The sequence below is a fragment of the Anser cygnoides genome, chromosome 13 (assembly GCF_040182565.1).
Source record: "Anser cygnoides isolate HZ-2024a breed goose chromosome 13, Taihu_goose_T2T_genome, whole genome shotgun sequence".
NCBI classification, from domain to species: Eukaryota; Metazoa; Chordata; class Aves; order Anseriformes; family Anatidae; genus Anser; species Anser cygnoides.
This window is the reverse complement of record NC_089885.1, coordinates 16,218,031-16,236,618: the sequence shown is the minus strand read 5'-3', so window position 1 is coordinate 16,236,618 and position 18,588 is coordinate 16,218,031. Positions and strand designations below refer to the sequence as shown.

Below are 18,588 nucleotides of genomic sequence, written 5' to 3'. Positions count from 1 at the left end.
TAATTTCTTTTGCTATATATATATTTAATAAATATTCCCATTTGGATGCAAACTTCACTTGAAGACACATACTTTATTTTATCCACATAAAGCATAAGCAAAGTAAATAGAATTTGCTGCACTTGAGGCTTCATTCCATGTACAACAAGTATGTATTTGGATACTAGTTTGATCATCAAGACATGGTCATATTTATTCTAGTGTGACAGAGCAAGTGAAATTAGCAAATCTCTACTGATTTTTGCAGCTGGCATTTAGCAATAGACAAGTTGTATTGCTGCATAAGGCACTGCAATTTGAAGAAAAAAAAGAAAAAGCTTTTTTATGTTTAAATATAACTATTTCCAAGCTAAGTAGTAAATAAAGGCTAATAAATCCTACCTGCAGACACACGAATATGCTTCTCTTCTCTCTCATTTTCCCCCTCTTGTTTCCACTAAAGCCTTCTACAATTGTTCCAGGTCTCCAATTACAATTCCTCAAAGAAAACAGTGCTGGGGAGAAAGCTGTTCTCTACAGCCATGAGTGCCTTAAAGTTAACGATAACTGGGTCTTGACTGGTCTGGTCATGGCTACATGAAGCAGCATGAAGAAATGCATCCTGAGACACAACCAGTGAGAGCACAGAACATCAAAATTCTGCATCAGAGTGAAGGACAGATATCTGGAAGCAGTTTTTCTGCAACATGCATGACCTGACCTTGACATTGACAGTGCCTCATTTCTACATAGGAATATATGCCACTATAATACATGCCACTATATTCGACAGGGAATGGTCTCTCAATTTGAGCTATGAGACCTGCATAATAAATTACTCACCACCAAAATATATTATTTCCTTGAAAAATATCTGTTAAAATCATTATGTAGAAAAAACGTACTCCAGGTCTTTCATTTAATATGTACAGGGAAATTGCTGCAGAAATGTCTCTGCAGGCAAGTACATACGCTTACTTACATGGAAGAGATTTTTGTTATCTTGGCCCCTCCTCCACCCTCCAAACCAACCTAAGCTTCAAATAATTCTCTTGAAGAACTACTGAAAAAAAAAATTCTTTATGCAGTAAACAAAGTAATTACAGAGAACAAAGACACAAATGGAAATGGAGCTCCTATAGAATTTCTCCTTCAACTGAAAGCAAGCTCTGAAAGTAACACTGTTTGGGAAAATCGGCTTTTGTAAGGTCTTCACAAGAGTATACAAAATATTATGATACCAATAACGTTTAGTTTGTGAATATTTTCAACATTTCTCATACCAACTCAAAGGTATGTTGCTCTCAGGACTAGCTTGACAGTGGTAGTGGTAGAAAGAGCAATAAAATACAGCAAAACTGTTCCAGAGCTGAAGACCAGACTGTTGGCCAATAAAGCCTGCATATACATTCAGCTTTTTGACACCACTTTTCACAGATACTAATCCAAGTGATAGAGATATTAATCAAAGTCATACCTGCGCACTTAGGTGTTTTATTCTGAGGTCCTAGTCCATCTATTATCCCTTCCACAATATCAAGGTCAAGTCCAGACACAGTCCAGTCCCTTCAATAAAATTCAGTGCCTGCCTATCACAATAGAGGCGGAAAATAAACACTAGCATAAAAATACAAAGAATAAACCTTTCACACTGGGTTTTGGAATATTGTTCATTCTGGCAATAGATCAAATACTTATGTGTCTCACAGTTTCAAAAATTCAAGTGATTTGGGATGTATAGGTTACAGTTCCACCAAAATTGCCATCTCTGGAAATGAATTTAGAAAGCTCTGGGCAAATAGTTCCTACAGAGTAAGACAGAACTGGCAGCACTGTACAAACTGATTGTATGCCAAAACAACTACATCAGCCAGTGAGTCAGCCACAGGTCTCTATGTTCCCTGGCACATTAGATACTCTTTTTTTTTTTTTTTTTTTTAAATTAGTGCTACAACATGGTGACCAGTAATGATCTTACTGACACTGCCTTCACGCTCAAAGTCACATCAGTAGTATCTGAGGTCTTATATTAGCTTTCCTTATTTCTTATTTCACCTTCTGCTGTGCAAAGGTGGACACAAAGTTCAAACACAGATTATAAATTCATCACAGCTAGCACAGTCTAATACAATAAAGTCAGTGTCACAGTGCCACTTGTCACTTTCAGAGCATCAGATGAAATGATGCCATCTGTGAGAGAAAATAAAACAGGGAACTGAGTCATCGCACACACTGGTAAAATGCCACAGTAATGCTAGAGCTGGAGAGAAAACCATGGAGGAAAGGCAATCAGAAACTTCGGTTCTAGTGATTACCTCTCAACTCACATAAACACTGTTAGTTTTAGTCTGTACAAGTGTCACTTCACAAACCTGCTTTGCACACCTGCATTTTTATTGTACTTTTATTATATATGCTAAACACACCTGCATTTTTATGACTGTGTTTGCCTGAAGGCCCCACAGTAGCAGAGCTACTGATATATTTGGAGAATTTGAAGATATCCAAATTAATGTGAACAAACAATAACAGATCATTAACTAGAATTTAATTCACTACAAAATAAAGTACTGTACAGGTAGTGAATCAAATAAATTATTTGCAACTTGCAGGTTTTCTGCATCTGAATTACCTTTTAGGAAGTTCTCTGTCAAAAAATGAAAATCTAGAACAATGTCTGTAACTCGGGATAGGTGTCTGATTAAAAAAATATATTGAAATACTGTTCATCATTCTGCCTTTTTCACTATTGCATTTTATGTGATTTTATAACAATTATATTTGTACTAGGAGTAATCTAAGCTTAAAACCCCAGGTATACAACAGCTTCTAAGAATGACTTTCTCCATATAAGTAATGTTTTAGAAATTATACAAAGAAGTTTAATGGCATCCAACATGATACCAAACATGCTTCATAATATGGAGGAAAGTATTTTTTCTGTTTTGTTTGTTTTATTTAACCCACCCCAAAAAAACGTGCTGCCAAATAGGCCTCAGCTTGGCCACAGATACTGAACTGGCAAGGTGTTAACTCTTGTTTATAACCAACAGAAAGTTGCAACTTAGACCTGTAACTGCCAGGCACTCCACATCTCTAAATTCAACTTCTCAGTTTTTCACTGCAGTGCACATCACTCAAAGAGTGCCTGATCCATTTATGTCCCACAGAAGTTAAAATGTTTATGCTGTTAGGGATACTACTAGTATAGTAATACAGTCAACTACCTAGCTCAGTTTGTAATAAGTAATTTTTACCATACTGCAGTAGGCTGCTAAGGGAGACATCTGCAATCTGTTTCATAGCAGATGGTTACTTGTAAAAGGTTTAAATTCCTACATCATTGACCACCTTTCCATAGCAGGTATACAGGTCTGCTCATTTCAAAAGCAAAAGACTAATCAACTGGCCAACTGTTTAAAGGAAACTAATAATGAAAACAAAACAAAACCTCCTAGATTTTGATATATACTTGAAATTGTTGGTGTGGGTTTACATGCTCTCTAAAACGTTTTGTCCACTAATAACTTCTCTATATATGTATATATACATAAATATGATTTAACCTTATTAACAGTTTATTTACATTTATTAATTTAAGGGTTAGGGTCACAGAATGTATGATGAACACAGGCAATGAAAACACTGTGTGAACTAGAGGTTTCTACTGTTAAGGTTTTCTAATCTTTGTCTATTTATATTCATTGTTTTCTGCTTATCAACAGCAATTGCCTTGGTGACAAACAAGCACAGGATTTTATAGTTCCGTATAATCCACACCCAACTTCCTCCTCCCTCTGTTTGCCAAGCTTTCCCACTGCCCACACCTCTTGTGATATGTGTGCCGACTCAAAGAGTTTGTACAACACTAACTGTACCACTTAATATCAGGACTATGTGTTCACCTTGCAGTCCTCTTACAGACTTACCAAAAAAGCCAATCCTTTCACAGAAAGCCAATGTCTTTCTGTGGCATTTAAATCAGCCGATCAGCTGAGAGCACGTAAGTGAAGTCTGCTCAATATAGTAAATACCACACAAAACAAGCTTTTTTTTTTTTTTTTTTCCAGAAATCTGTAGCAGGATTCTAAAGCCTGAACTCTCACCTATGGTAATATGCCTGTCAATGCCCTCAAAAAAAAAAAAATACTGATACCCTCAAAAAAAAAAAATACTGATACCTCCACCCAGATATAGTGAACTTCAGCAAGTTCGATCTTTGAATTTGCCAAAACCTATAAGTTCAATCAAATAGGTTAGCTGAAATTCCTGCAAGAGGTGACAGGGAGAAAGGCTGCTACTGAAAAGCATGCTATTTGAGACACCAATGTAATCCAGACTGACATGCCCCGAGTCTGTTGCATGGTAGTGTCTCAAGAAAAAGTCACTGTCATATGTCAATAACAGAAGGTTGTTCAACAACCTTTTGGTGTTTGTACTGAACATACAAAGAGAATCAGGGGCACCATGTCTGCAATCCCCACCACTCTGGTCAGTGCTCCCAACCAGCCTACCCCCTCTGCTCAGTTTGAGTTAATAATTTTCTAAGCAGACAGCTGCTGCTGTTAAATAGATAAATGATAGCCAGCAGAAATCATGAAGCTTGGGATCACTGCCATAGCGAAAAACTGAATCCCCAGGAAACAATATTATATATAAATTAACATTCTATTAAAAAACAAACAAGCAACAACAACAAAAAAACTATATTAGAGCCTAATATGTTTTACAAGGAAAGTTAACAGTTTCGTTTCTTATGCCTGAAGCTTTGCAATCACTGTTTCTGAACTGTTTCTTCATTAGTCTCATGCTTCCAAATATAATCTATGATTTGGCAGCAAAGGCAGCAAAACATTTGTTCCTTCTCAGTACAGCTGCAACCAATTGGATTTTAAAAAAAATGGTATTGGAGATCCAACAGTTCTCTATCATGTTGATTCTTCCATGGTAACAGGGCTGTATTTTTTTTCCTCCTTTCGAGGGGGGAAAAATAGGCTGAAGAGATTTATTTCCTGTGCTCTCTCCTTTTCCAGTTTTAATCCCCCAAAACTGATAAGCAAGATTTGATTAAACTCCAAAATTACATGCTATGAAGCTTTTCTAACGTATACTCCTATAAAAAAATCTTTTGTCTTTTCCATTCTCAGATATACAAATATAGTGAGTACCAAATCCCTCTGTACTGTAGGAGGCACGCACAACATATGTTTTGATGCCACAGAAAATGTAAACTACCTGAAAGCCTCTTGTCAAAAGATAACATCTGTAGATGAGAGTACATTGTAGTAGTTAAAGAAGAATCAAAAACAGGTGTTCTTGAAGGCAGACAATAGTTAAATAACCCCCAAATTATGTCATTATATCTAAACATGAAGATGATGCTGCGGAGTTTGCTGTAAATTTTTACCTAGAACCTCTGAAGAGAAACTAAGCAAATACGCTCCCCTTTCCAGATACATGACAATACACTGAAGACAGTACCACAAATTACAACTGAAACATCATCAATATTGAGAGAAACAAAAGCTTGCCATAAATTATATAAGAGATAATATTAGTGCTAGGCAAAAATGCTGCTCATGCAGAAAACATAGACACCCGATTAGAGGGTCAAATAGCTTTAATTTCAAAGAAAATGTTATATTTTTACACTATAAACAAAACATCAAAGCCAGCATAGTGCATAGATGAGTACAGAAATATGGCATGGTACATGCATAACAACTTTTAACTTTTGGCAGAAAATTTAAGTTAAAAAGGGAACAAATTGCAGCTGAAAAATTGAGTCGGCTTTCTCAGAGACTGCTAGTACCAGATTTAGCCAGACTAGTGCCAGACTCAGGCTACACATGCATCTCCAATGACAGCTCACCTACTGCAGTGCCACCTGCCTCAGCAGCACAAGATCTGGTAAAGGATGCCTCATTTCTCATTCTTATCCCACCATGCACTGAAGGCTTTCCAAGTCAGTCTGGTTATTCACAAAACAGAGTTAAAGAGAACCAAAGAACAACTGGGCCAAGCATTTGGTGCCTTTCTTGTTAAAACTACAACCCCTGAACACACTGGTATACTTGCAATGGCAAATTTGTTTTATTTCAAATGAAGATTGTAGTATCACATATTATTGATCAGAATATATTAAAAAAAATAAATCTACAAGTGGTAGATAGCAAACAAGCCAAAAAGCCTAAGCACCCGGGGCAGGATGTTAATGGGGAGGGTAGGGGATTTTCTTCATTTCTGAATTGCAATTTTGCTCTGCAAAATGTTTAAGAAAAAAATGTGAAATGAAGTTTTGGAGAGAACACAAGGACATTCAGTCAAGTCATATAACATAAAGCAATGGCTTTCATTTTCCCAAATACGTTTGATTTCTGCTTTAATACTGAATTGGGAAGGAAAAAAAAACACCACAAGTCTGAGTGGCAATGCAATTGCTATTGTTCAATAATAATTTAGGTGACGACTAGAAGGGTTAGAAGAGTTTAGTTCACAAGAGAAGAACAAATTAGTAATGCCCTGGTAGATCTTTGGCCTCTTAGAAAAGTATTGACTTGAAAAGCTGAAGTTTCTCACTAAGGTTCTGTGAATTTCATGAAATTTGTTAGATATATGTTTGGAGCTGAATACATTAGAATGAGTTAAAGGATTATGTAAGAGGTAGGAGGGATTTTTAGAGTATTTTTACCAGCTGAAATACACTGAGACATGCAGGATTTGATGCTATGATTATTTAACAGGCAGAATTAAAAAGAAGTAAAGAGACATTAGGGTGATTAAATTGCCATTATTTTGAGGATTTAAGGACAAAAGGAAGTAAAAATTCAGAATTAGAACAATACAAAAGAACAGACATATCAGAGAAAATACACCAAGGGCATCAATGAGCAAATGACTACAGTAGGCACAAAATACAAGAAGCTCAAGCCCTATCAGTGTCAGCAGTCTTTCTCCAAGCTCATATACAACACTGCTCTGCAAGGCTATATGCAAAAAAAATGTTTGGAATAAGAGATATTCCCGTGTTTTCCAACTCACGTGCTGTCTTACCAAGCCAAAAGTTTAGCTGCTTTCACCTCCTGTTAGCAATGCAAGTCAGAGCTTCTCTTCTTTTGAGCAAGTACAATGCCTTCCTATATTTCAACTAGTTATGCCAGGACAAACATACTGAAGGCATCAGTTTTGCAATAGTGTAATTACAGCTTTCAGAGGTTAACAAGACTGTATGTCACTCATCCCCTGGGTGGCTTTTCTGGGAGGACAATCAGAAGAATATCAAAACATTGACTCAATTTTTCAGTCACTGCACCGTATCCACAGAACCTTATAAGACCATTTTCTATGTCCCTTTGAGGAGCTCAAGCTGATGGTGAAGTATCAGACTTCATCTTTAATCACAAAATAATTTCACAGCTGACACCTCTTAACTGAGTGCTGGCAAAATATTGCTGGACATATGTGTGTTTTAAAGTATGACATGCCATAAGGTAAAATTATGCAAATTGACAGCATATGACCCATATTGCTATATGTATTCCTTTTATTATCTCATTTATAACAACTAACTTCAATATGCACAACAGATTTCTTTTCATGGTAAGCGTATTTCTATACACTGTTTATTCTGCAAAACAACAAGTTATTAATCACATCGTGGCCAAATACTGAAATTCAGTGTCATGGGATTAAAAAAAATAAGAAAATCTTAGTGCCATCCAAGCATACATTTATACTAACTTGAAGAAAAAGTTAAGGTATAAGACAATGAATGTTTGCAGAAGACAGCATTTGTTCAGAGGCATCAGTGCTGAGCTACTTTTTTTTCAGCTTGAAGTAATTGGTTTCAGTTGTTTTAAACTCTACTATGAAATAATGTCTTTATTTGCATTGCCATTCAACTCTTTTGAGCAAATATGTACAGATAACAAAATGCTGATTTAGAATGGTGACTGTTTTACTATAATGCATCGTGATAAAAAAAATAAAAATAAACAGGTTAATAAATAATTAAAAATGTAAATTCTTTTGAATGAAATGTTAACATAAAGGGCAATACTTAACTACCCTTTTTTTTTTTTTCCTCCTCAATATCAAGGAAATGCACTCACATGAAGATAGGGAACAAGTTGTTTTTTTCCCCTATTTCTTAAATGTTTGTTTCTGCTTACTTTTAAAACAGGGACTTCAGTCTTCTGCTGTAAGATCATGAATAGTTCAGAATACCCTTTAGAAGTGAAAGCTATTGTAAAGAATGAAAAATCTGAAACAACAACAACAAAAGAAGAAAACGTAGGGAAAAGTCAGTTTTGAGTGTTTTTGAAGTTGACTGAATTATTCAGTGACTATGAGATAAATGTAGAGATACAACACTAACGTGACATAATTATGCCTTTTAGTCAGAAACCAAAACCTTAGAAATTATGAGTCATTATAAGTGGAAAATTATTGATATTTCTATTTTCCATTTTCTTTCTAGAAAAACACTAATTAAACTGAGCATCATTTGACATACTGCTAAATAAGTCTCCCAATTTATGTAATTATATCCAATCTGAAGAACTCACTTCTTGTGGCAGTAACTTAAATGTTTTAACACTTCAGTTTTGATAAACCAGTGATTTATAGAGCACATTTCCTTCTTCATAGCTGCACATGCAACAAAAATGGTGCTGAAAACTGATTTTAAACTTATACTCCCAACAGTTTTCTTTAAATGCTGTAATTTCAGTACATTAATATAGTTGCCCAAAGGGTAATTGTAAATCATTCAATTGATTTCTTTTTAATTTTATGTCAAAAGAATCTTACGTAACTAGTGCACACTTAGCAAGTACTTTGATTAGCACCATGGATCTTCACTGTTTTAATGAACGTATCTCTTTACTACTGTTTCATGCAATTTTCCTTTCAAACCATCATCCTACTTTGGAATAAAATATCACACCTTGAAGACCTCTCCACCTTGGACAACACAGCAATCTGACAGAGCCACAATACACTGAATGGAGGACCCTATCCTGCCTCTGAGTAGAGATCATCTCTGTTGTTTATTCAGCCTACAGTTCAGTGCTTGTTTCACCTATTTATTTATTTTTAATCACATTGTAGGCAAAAGTTTAGACACCACGGATGCTTTTGTATAAGACTGCACTCCTATTATGTAATTTCATTACCTCGTTAGCATACCCCAGTACATTATATGGTTACTAACACACATCATGTGCTATACAATGAGCAAAATCAAGCTTTACAACAAGACATGCAACCTTTAGAATCTTATTAAACTGACATTATTTACTTGACTGTTCATCACCCTCTGTGGAGTCTTCTTGCTTCATTAAAATTAAGTTATTCTACTGTTTGGCAACTTCACACAGTTAAGAATACAGTTATGACCTTTTCCTTGGTCTCTTTTCTTCAATTACCATTTTTTGATAGCTTCATGTCATGATGTATTTCTCAAAATTATTGTCTAATTTGCACAATTCAAATCACTCTGCTTTTTGACCTTGCTCTGTGCCCCACCGTAGGAACACACTTTAATTCCCTATAATCACATTCTGTTTATATTCTGAAATGACAGAAGTCAAATGTATGCAAATGGCAATCAAATCCATAGAGTCTTTAAAGCTACCACTCAATCTCCTAATTACTTTCCTTTCTTTGCTTGTCCCTCCCCTCCCCCCCAGCAGCACACACATTCCTATGACCCTATCTCCCAGCACAGTATCAGGAAGCTAATGAGGTGACAGTGTCAGTGCTCATCCAGTTCTCCTCCCCTAGCATGTTGTAAACAACATCATGAGGGTTACTGAACTAGTAAGCAAACACTTCCTCATTATTCCAGCCCTTCAGAATTAAATTTAATCCATAATGTGTGCAATTTCTATAGAAAACCCACATGGCCATGGTAACAGTTTCTTGCATCCTCATTTTCAGTTGTGCTTACCTAGTTCAGAAGTCTCTTACGGCTATCATTACCGACAAGTTCTTTGCAGTCTAAGCTGTGGCTCATATTGAGTAACAACCTCTTGTTCGCTAAGCAAGTAAATTCTTAGATTTATTTTGCATCCTGAGTATTGACTTAATTGAAGCAAATCAAAAATAGCAGTTGTACAAATCTGTATGCTGTACTTCACTAGACGTATTGAAACAGGCTATATATTTATACTGAAAAAGCAGCAACTTATTTCCAGATATCACACTGCAATTTCTATACTAAGGTTATCAGTCTCTCCTTCAAAAGTGGCCAAAACATAGATTTTTTCTGAAAAAAATCTATGTTCTTTCCATGGTACATAACTAAAAGAGATACCTCATCGTAGTTTTGCACAGAAGTCCAGCTTTTCTATTTGAAATACTGAAACATGTCAGCCATGACAAACCTGACAAAAGAGGAATGGGGGGGGGGGGGAGGGAGGGGTAACAACTTGGCTGTTATAATTTAGTCACAGTTCTATAAAACGCAGCATTCAATTAACTTATACAGCATTCTTTGAGTAATGAGCAACACCAGTAAAATCTGATCAAGCTATAGCCATATTTTGCAGATGTTAATGAGACAACATAACCACATCAAATGGAAGCTTTCTGTTTTTAAGATAAACATTCCAAGTTCTGTTTTCAATACAATGAATATAGAATTCTCTGCATGACAGAATGGACTATGCCATCCAAAGGTGGGTTGTTGTTGTGATTCTTTTTAAATATAGTATAACTAGCTAAGGAGTAAATACTGTCACCTACATAACGAACAGAAAACAGGACAAGTAATAAATTTTATACTCCACTACAACCAGCCCAATACCTTTTATTTCTACAGATTACCTTGTCTTCTGGGTTTCTCCAGTACAAATTCTTGGATGGGTATTAGAATATGAAATGCAGCCATATCAACTGAGAGCATATCCTGTCTGATATTCTTGCAAAGCTCTGTCTATTCTAGAAACCTCCACACTGTTCCGAGAAGGGTAACCAATTCTGAATGGTACCAAATAATAGTTGTTGAAAAAAATCAAAAAAAAAAAAAAAAAGATGGGTTCCAAGTAGGAACTTCTTTATTAGTAACTTATTTGCCTACCTATGTGGCACATACTGAGTACTGTTATTTTGCCAACATATAGTTTAGCTATGTAAGGGTCCATTCAAATGACACTCTGAGTTGTTAGAAAAGTTCAAGGACCCACACCTCTGTTCATTTGTACATTTTTCTTGACTGTTGCATGGAAGTTCACCTGAATGTTATTTAACTTGACACAAAAATAGAATTAGTTTAAGTAATTTACCTTATTGGTAACTGGGACAAAATGAGATCAGTACTGCATCCCTTCTTGATAAGGCAGCAACTTTCATTCATTAGTTACAGATAAAAATTCCCACTGTTACCAAAATCTCTGCTCTGTATAATAGCTTCCAAGGAAATATCCCATTGCAAGGGTAATAAGACTCGGGATGACAATCCTAAGGTTGGAGAAAGAGTAATTGAGAGATTGCCCCAAATCATCTGACACTTAAGGAAAACTGAAGAAGCAATCAGAACTATCTTCTAAATTATATTGCAGATAAGACACCACAGAAAAATTAGTTTATCTACCGTCATGTGTTAATTCAACTATAACAATATTGTTTTAAGCTGACTCTAGCTTAAAACGCGCTCTAGATTTCGGCCCTAACACAAGAAATAAATTGATTTCATTGCTTAAATTTAAGAAAACTTTAAAAGGAAACATTAGATAGTTCCAGAAGAAAAGTCAGCACAGGTTTATCACTTCCTAGCAACAGAAACAATTTAAGACTACAACTAAGATTACAAACCTAATCAGTGTAAGAGTTGTCCCTTACGTGTGAGATCTAATTAGCAGGAAAGAACTACGTGCTTCCCAGAGAAAAAAAAAAAGGGACATTTAGTATTTTCTACTGTATGCTAAAAAGAATACAAACAGGAATATTCAAACACTGATAATTCTTAACTTGCCTGCCTGAAGAAAACAGGTATAGAAAAGGCTGATGGAGCAGGCATACAGTAGACTGATGCTGTATTGTTAAGAGAATATGGAATGACATCTTAACTCAGAGTTTGCAAGGCACATTTACATTGCATATTTACATAGTGTTTATTTCACTAATTGAATCATGTACATTGCCTGCTTCTGAATAGAGACAAAATTACTAGTACTTACTGGTGTCTTTGTACTTGCTAATGAGAAGAAAGAAATTGGCCATTGGGCCAATACATTGTTTTCTATAGTAATTATAGTATTTCTGGTTAAAAATTAAACCTAGCATAAGTAATTAAATTCGGTCTTAATCTTAAATCTAATCTGATATTAAACTGAAAGTAACACTGCTTATAAAATCAATTTTTTACATCCCTTTACACTGTTATCACCCTATTCCTTACACAAAGCTGTGCAGTTCTAGTGTTAAATTTACACACAAAAAAAGTATACGTTACTGCTACATCGTGCAGAATCTTCCATGATATTGTTTTATCATGCAATGTGATGTAATTTATCATGCAGATTTTCAGCTGCTCTACAAGCTTTTGACTTCTGTTGTACTGTTACGCAATTGTTGCATGCTTGTTCACTTATGCAGTTCTCCAGTTATTTTAACCCATATTTACTACTGTGTAACAGCATCATATCATCGTCTTGCTGCTTGGAAAAAAAAAGTTAGTTCTCTCTCATTGGTAATGCAGGATTATTCATGCTTTTGACATATGTGCGTGTCTTAGGAGCTTCAAATTAACTTTTCAGAGATTCATCATGAGGACTTCTATTATTTTTAGTTACTGAAATAGTTCAACTTCTAGCTCATGTTTGCTGTTAAAGTGCTGATATTTCAGTTTAACAAGTCCTTCAGTACTGAAGTTCAAAACATACCAAAACATAATTTTAGGATTCATATTTTTGTACTTACTGGCTTAGTGTGGATTTTTAAGTTTGAAAACAAGTGTAGCAGTTCACTTATGGATTGTGTATTCAGTGTGCACTTCTGAAAAGTGGAAAGAAATAATCAGGCTATAGCACTATTATTTTTTAGTAGGAATAGGATATCTCTCTTACCTTAACCTCACTAATTATCTTGGGTAATATTACTGCAATCATTAGCAAAAAGATAATTCAGCTGACTCTAGTTAATATATAACAATTTCACTATCCATTGTGGTGAAGATAGCTTTAGATAATAATTTCATCAGTTTTCTAGTTCTGGCACCAGAACTAAGTGGGAAAATAGACTATAACAGGGACTCTGAGTGCTATAAACTACAAACACAATTATCATTCTTTTTCATGTACAGCTCAAAACTCATGTCCCCTTTTTCTTACTACGCACACCTAACAAATTGATTCCCTGCAGTTGGCTCTTGTCCTTGCTGGAAAGAAAATTGCAACATATTACTGTATTTGCAGGTTCAAAGATGAACAGAATTATCTCAGTCAGTTTGAAGTACTGTGCACATGATTATATATATAATTTTGTCTTTTATTTTATTATGACAGAAGTCGTATCTATGGCATCCTCAGACAGTAGGTATCCAAACACCAATGCCCTCCTTTCCCAAACCTCACCAGACAACAACAAAAAAGCATATCCTACTTCAAGTATCTTTCACCCCATAGCTGTCACAGGTCTATCCTGCCTCGCTCCTTCAGTGCTGGAAGCACTGTTGCCACTGGGAGTGACATTCTTATGGTCCCTGAGAAAAGTTCTCTAGCAGTTTATGTCACTTAAATGGTAACTTTAAAGCACCATTATGTTAGAAGAAGTAAATACTCAAAAGTTTTAATTTATTCCATGTTCTTAGAAGAAAACTTCTATAGAGTATGAAAAAGAGACTTCTCAGAGCATGTATTAATAATCATTTGTGTGTAATTTTGATTTCTCAGAAAATAATCACTGAAAAAAACAGCTAGAAATGAAAGAAGCTATCAGTTTCTATGAAGAGAGAAGTGGCAATATGTTAGCGGAACTAACAAGTTTTAGAACTCCCGACGGTAAAATTTCTGAGAAAAAATGGCTGTCTTCCAGTTGCAAGCATAATCTCTGCGGGCTGAAACAAATGCCTGCATATCTCAGCAGCTTTATTTCTTTTTTTTAAAAAAAGGTTTCCTCAAACATTGTGTTTAAACAAGCCATCCTCCTATAAAGTTAGCTATCTGATGATAATTAGTATTTTGTTTTTTTAATGCCTAGCTTTACAACTCCACTGCTTAAGTCCAAATATAAGCTAATGTCTTCGGTTTTATGCAGTTTTTGAAAGCAATATCCTGTAAAAATTTCCTGTATTGTAGTTTGATTTCATCTTCCTCTATATGCAGCGTTGCTTAGCATTTTTCAAGGTTGTATAGTATCTGGCCTCTGCCTAGTTTACTTTGAGGCTTTGGAATAATTACAACAAAACAAAAAAAACAAGGAGGCTTTAGGAATGGTTTAAGCTTTGCCTTTCTGAATAGCTATCTTTTTGCACTCATCTTTTTTAAACAAACAAACAAAAAAAGAGATGAGGGAAATATTTCCATTAAAGCATGTTTTGTCTCTCTGCTACTTAATGCTTCTTGTCTCTCTGCTACTTAATGCTTCTTGTCTCTCTGCTACTTAATGCTTCTTGTCTCTCTGCTACTTAATGCTTCTTGTCTCTCTGCTACTTAATGCTTCTTGTCTCTCTGCTACTTAATGCTTCCAAACTATTTTAAATACATAAATTCTTTCAACATACTTAATGAAGAGAAATCCTTTCCTTTATTTTTCTACTTTTCCCTCCATAAAATAAGTACTTCTATTAACATGCTGCAGATTCCCTCTACACATAAATTAAACTCAATGAAGCCAATAATATTTAATAATTGCACATTATTTTCAAATTTTTAGCATCAGTTGTTTTGTAATGCATACTTGTCAAGTTTCTTCAGATATCAGACTGATTCCAAGCATGTTTTCTCTTACTCTACTTATGTACCCCTGTATACCCCCCAAAACACAGGGGAAAAAAATACAGAGACTACAGGACTTGGGAATTTAATTTCATGTATTTAATGCATATAACCACTATATAAACATACTCAAATATGTTGACTTCTTCCAGTTTTCCCCCTTAACATACTCAGCAGGTTCCCACCGATGTTGCTTTCTCTCCTTTTAACTCAATTACCCTTCAACTTCAAGGGGCTGTCCCCACATACTTAGCATCTTTTTTCCTTATCAACATTCAAAAGGAAGTCTTACACAAGTAACCACTGAAAAATCTCCTTACCCTAATTTCATAATCACATAAGAGGTACCTCAAGGAGGTTGTAACGACATGAAATGTATTTAGATTTTTAGTACACGATAGAACAAGTCTCAAGTATCCTAAAAAACACTGCAACCAGGTAAATATCACGACAACTGGATACAATGTGGAGGTGGACTGAACTACTTTGCAGTAATACTTCTCCAAACATTCTGAGAAGACAGACCTATGATCTTGCTGCCTGTCCACTCTCATTAGCCTAAGTGTAAAGGGTAGGCCAGTATCACAATTTTTACTGTCTCTTATCCATGAGTCAATGAATGGGAATTTCCCCTGATGATTTTCCACCAGCATTCATAATGCCTCACTGAAATAGTCCAGAACTTCTACGATTTCAGAGTCTGACATCTTGCTACTATGATATATACTGACATCATGTGATACGGCTCCAGATTTCTCCCACCACACCCACTTAAATAACTACACCCTCCTCCAAATAGAAATATCTTCTATGTGAGAGATTAGACAGCTGAGACCTACCAAGTCAATCAGCTATAACTTATTATATAATTTGCAATTATCATCCTTCTGATACTTTATTTAAAATATAGAATTAATGTATTTGATTATTTAGTGTTTCTCCATGCTTCTCAGTGCCCAGATTTTGTCTCCAGACTGAATAATCCACAACCTTCTTACCTGCTCTGAGGTCATATATTACATGTTAACATGTTATTTTTTGAATACCAGTACCTGTCCAGAAATACAAAAGGACAGTCCAAATTTGCAACTTCTGCACTAGGGATCAATGTAAATTGGAGAGCAAAACTCTGCCTAAATAGAGATTTGTGTACTTGCAGGACTAAGGAGAAGACTCTCTATACCATTTGTGCGTTTCGCTTTTGACATTAACGTAGTCATCATTTTATCCAACGTTAATTAAGAATTACCTAACAACACTGTGTTGGCTAGGAGCTAACATCCATTTCCAAGATGTTGCATCAAATCCATCAAGTTTCCTCCTCTGACATCTTGAAAAGCTACTTGAGGAGACTTAAGTGAGACTTTTGACCTTGTTTCACAATTGCAAGCTAAGGAGATGCAGTTGAGATGAGAGTTGTGAAATACAATTGGCTAGATATATGTACCCAGACTACAGTTACTGGTAGTGACTATTGCTATCAAATGAGCAATAGGAATCTGTAAAAGCCTGTCCTGGGCCTGCATGATAAAACAAGGAACATGCCTATAAGATATGATGCAAATGTAGAGCTGCTCACAATTTAAAATTTTCTTCTCTAAAATACATTATTTTGTACAGATAGAAGTAAACAACTGTACAAATAAGCAAAAGTCCTTAAGGAAAGTTAGCGCCACGCTTGCTAAAAAGTGATAATGGACAAGACATAGGAATATTGATGTAAGGCACAACAAATAATCCTTCCAATTTACAAATAAAAAATAATAAATAATTCTTCCAATTAGCGATAAAACCTATGCTTTATGCATATGTATGCTTTCTTTGGGGCATATAGCTCCAACTTCTTGGAGAACAAATTTAACTGGGAAAAGGTGACATAGAGCAATAAAAACTATCAAAAATCTGAGGATAGTAACCTAACAAAAAAGATTGAACTAATTTGGATTGTTTTGCAAGAAAGAGAAGTCAAGAGAAGCGTATGATAACTAACTAAATACATAACATGCTGCTGCTGCAAAAAAGGAAGTATATATTGCCTTTACTGATAGCAATGTATTACACTGCAGCAAGAGATTTTTCCAGGTCAGACATTGGTAAATACCTTCCAATGCCAAGGACTGGATCAGTTCTCCTACACAAGATGGAAGTGCTCTAATTTTTATTCAATATAAGTTACAGACCTCTAAGAGGAAAAGCAGTTACTCTGAGGATTGTTCACTGAAATTCACTTTTGGCTGTATACTGCATGGTTCTAGAAATTATAACCTGAACCTCAGCCACAAATACATAATCAGAAGTTAAACTGTCTTTTAAGAAAAATAGCAAAATACAATATAAAATAAAACAAATGTATAAAAATCTGAATACATCATCTCAGTATGATAATGAAAACAACATCATTTAACTTTCAACAGAAGCACAAATGGCTGTCCAGCGATGGGGTCCTTCATCATTAGAAAAAGGAAAAGCACTGTGTCTTTAAGTAAACATCTTCCGCTATTTGTGAGGAATAGTTTAATTATGGTATCTTGCTTGTTGCGTATACTCTCAAATCACAGTAATTACAATAAGCATCACTTAGAGTAATTCTCTCTTTTCTAAATTTTCTTTCCAACTTTGATGCAATATTTCCACCTAAAATGCTAAGCACCATCCATCAGGACAAAAGAGACCAATGGAATTTACAGTAAGAACAACACAAGTATAAATACACATAAAACAGAGTGAAAGTGATTTACCAAGCTTACTGCAACAGTTGTTAAAAGCCATAGTAGCATGTACTAGAAATGACTTGAAAGGATTCTGTTTGGGTAAATGCATTTTTGAAAGATATCCCTTATTTCATTTGTTGAAAAACCTGGAAAGGAGAGTAAGATTATGTAGCTTGCTTTAGGGCTACGCTCAATGATTTTTATTTATTTATTTTCTTTGACTGTGTGAGTAATTCTTTGGCAATATGCCTTTAAAATTAAAAGGATAAACATTAAGTTCTGTGCAGAACAATTTAGCAAAGATTGCTCAAGCAGGACTGTTGTGGTTTAACCCGTCTGGCAGCTAAGCACATAGGCAATCCACAGTTTAGAATCTCAAGATTTTAAATTGCGTCAGATAATTTATTAGCTGCTGGATCTGTAGGTGCTCTGCTGCTAAGTGCTTTATATAATGCCCCTTCAGCAGACACTCCCCATGTTCAGATTTCCATTTAACAGTTTAAAGAAAAGTAAGCTCTACAGGTTCTTGTATCTTTTTAAATTCCAGACAGAACCAGCTTCCATATCAAGAATACGGACATTTATTTTAAGTCCACTGAGAAAACCCAAGTCTGTGCCGTCTTCCACTGCCACCCTCGTTCTATCGCAAGCACAAAGCCACTTCAGGGATCCCACTAAACAGGAAAAGTGATAATTAAATAGTAGGAAAATGAAGAACAAAATTACCCCACTTGAACAAAAAAAAGAAACAAAAACACAACTGTAAATGCTTCAGGGATACTAACACACAATCCTGAGTCTAAATGCACTGGGTGACAGTGCATGCTTTCCACGTGATATCATAAGGCTCCTCAAAAACATCAAGATACACCTGCACCTAAATTGCCTTGTGTGTGTTAGCAAAAATGTAAATCACCTTGCAACAGATGATAACAGGTTGGTCTTAAACAGGGTTTTGA

At 35.3% G+C, this 18,588-nt stretch overlaps 1 long non-coding RNA gene across 2 annotated transcripts in view; it reads right to left on the bottom strand.

The window, feature by feature from the left end:
- The window catches only part of LOC106037415 (uncharacterized), a 165,259-nt gene that overhangs the window by 104,242 nt on the left and 42,429 nt on the right, over positions 1–18,588 (bottom strand). The gene's annotated exons all lie outside the window — the stretch shown is intronic.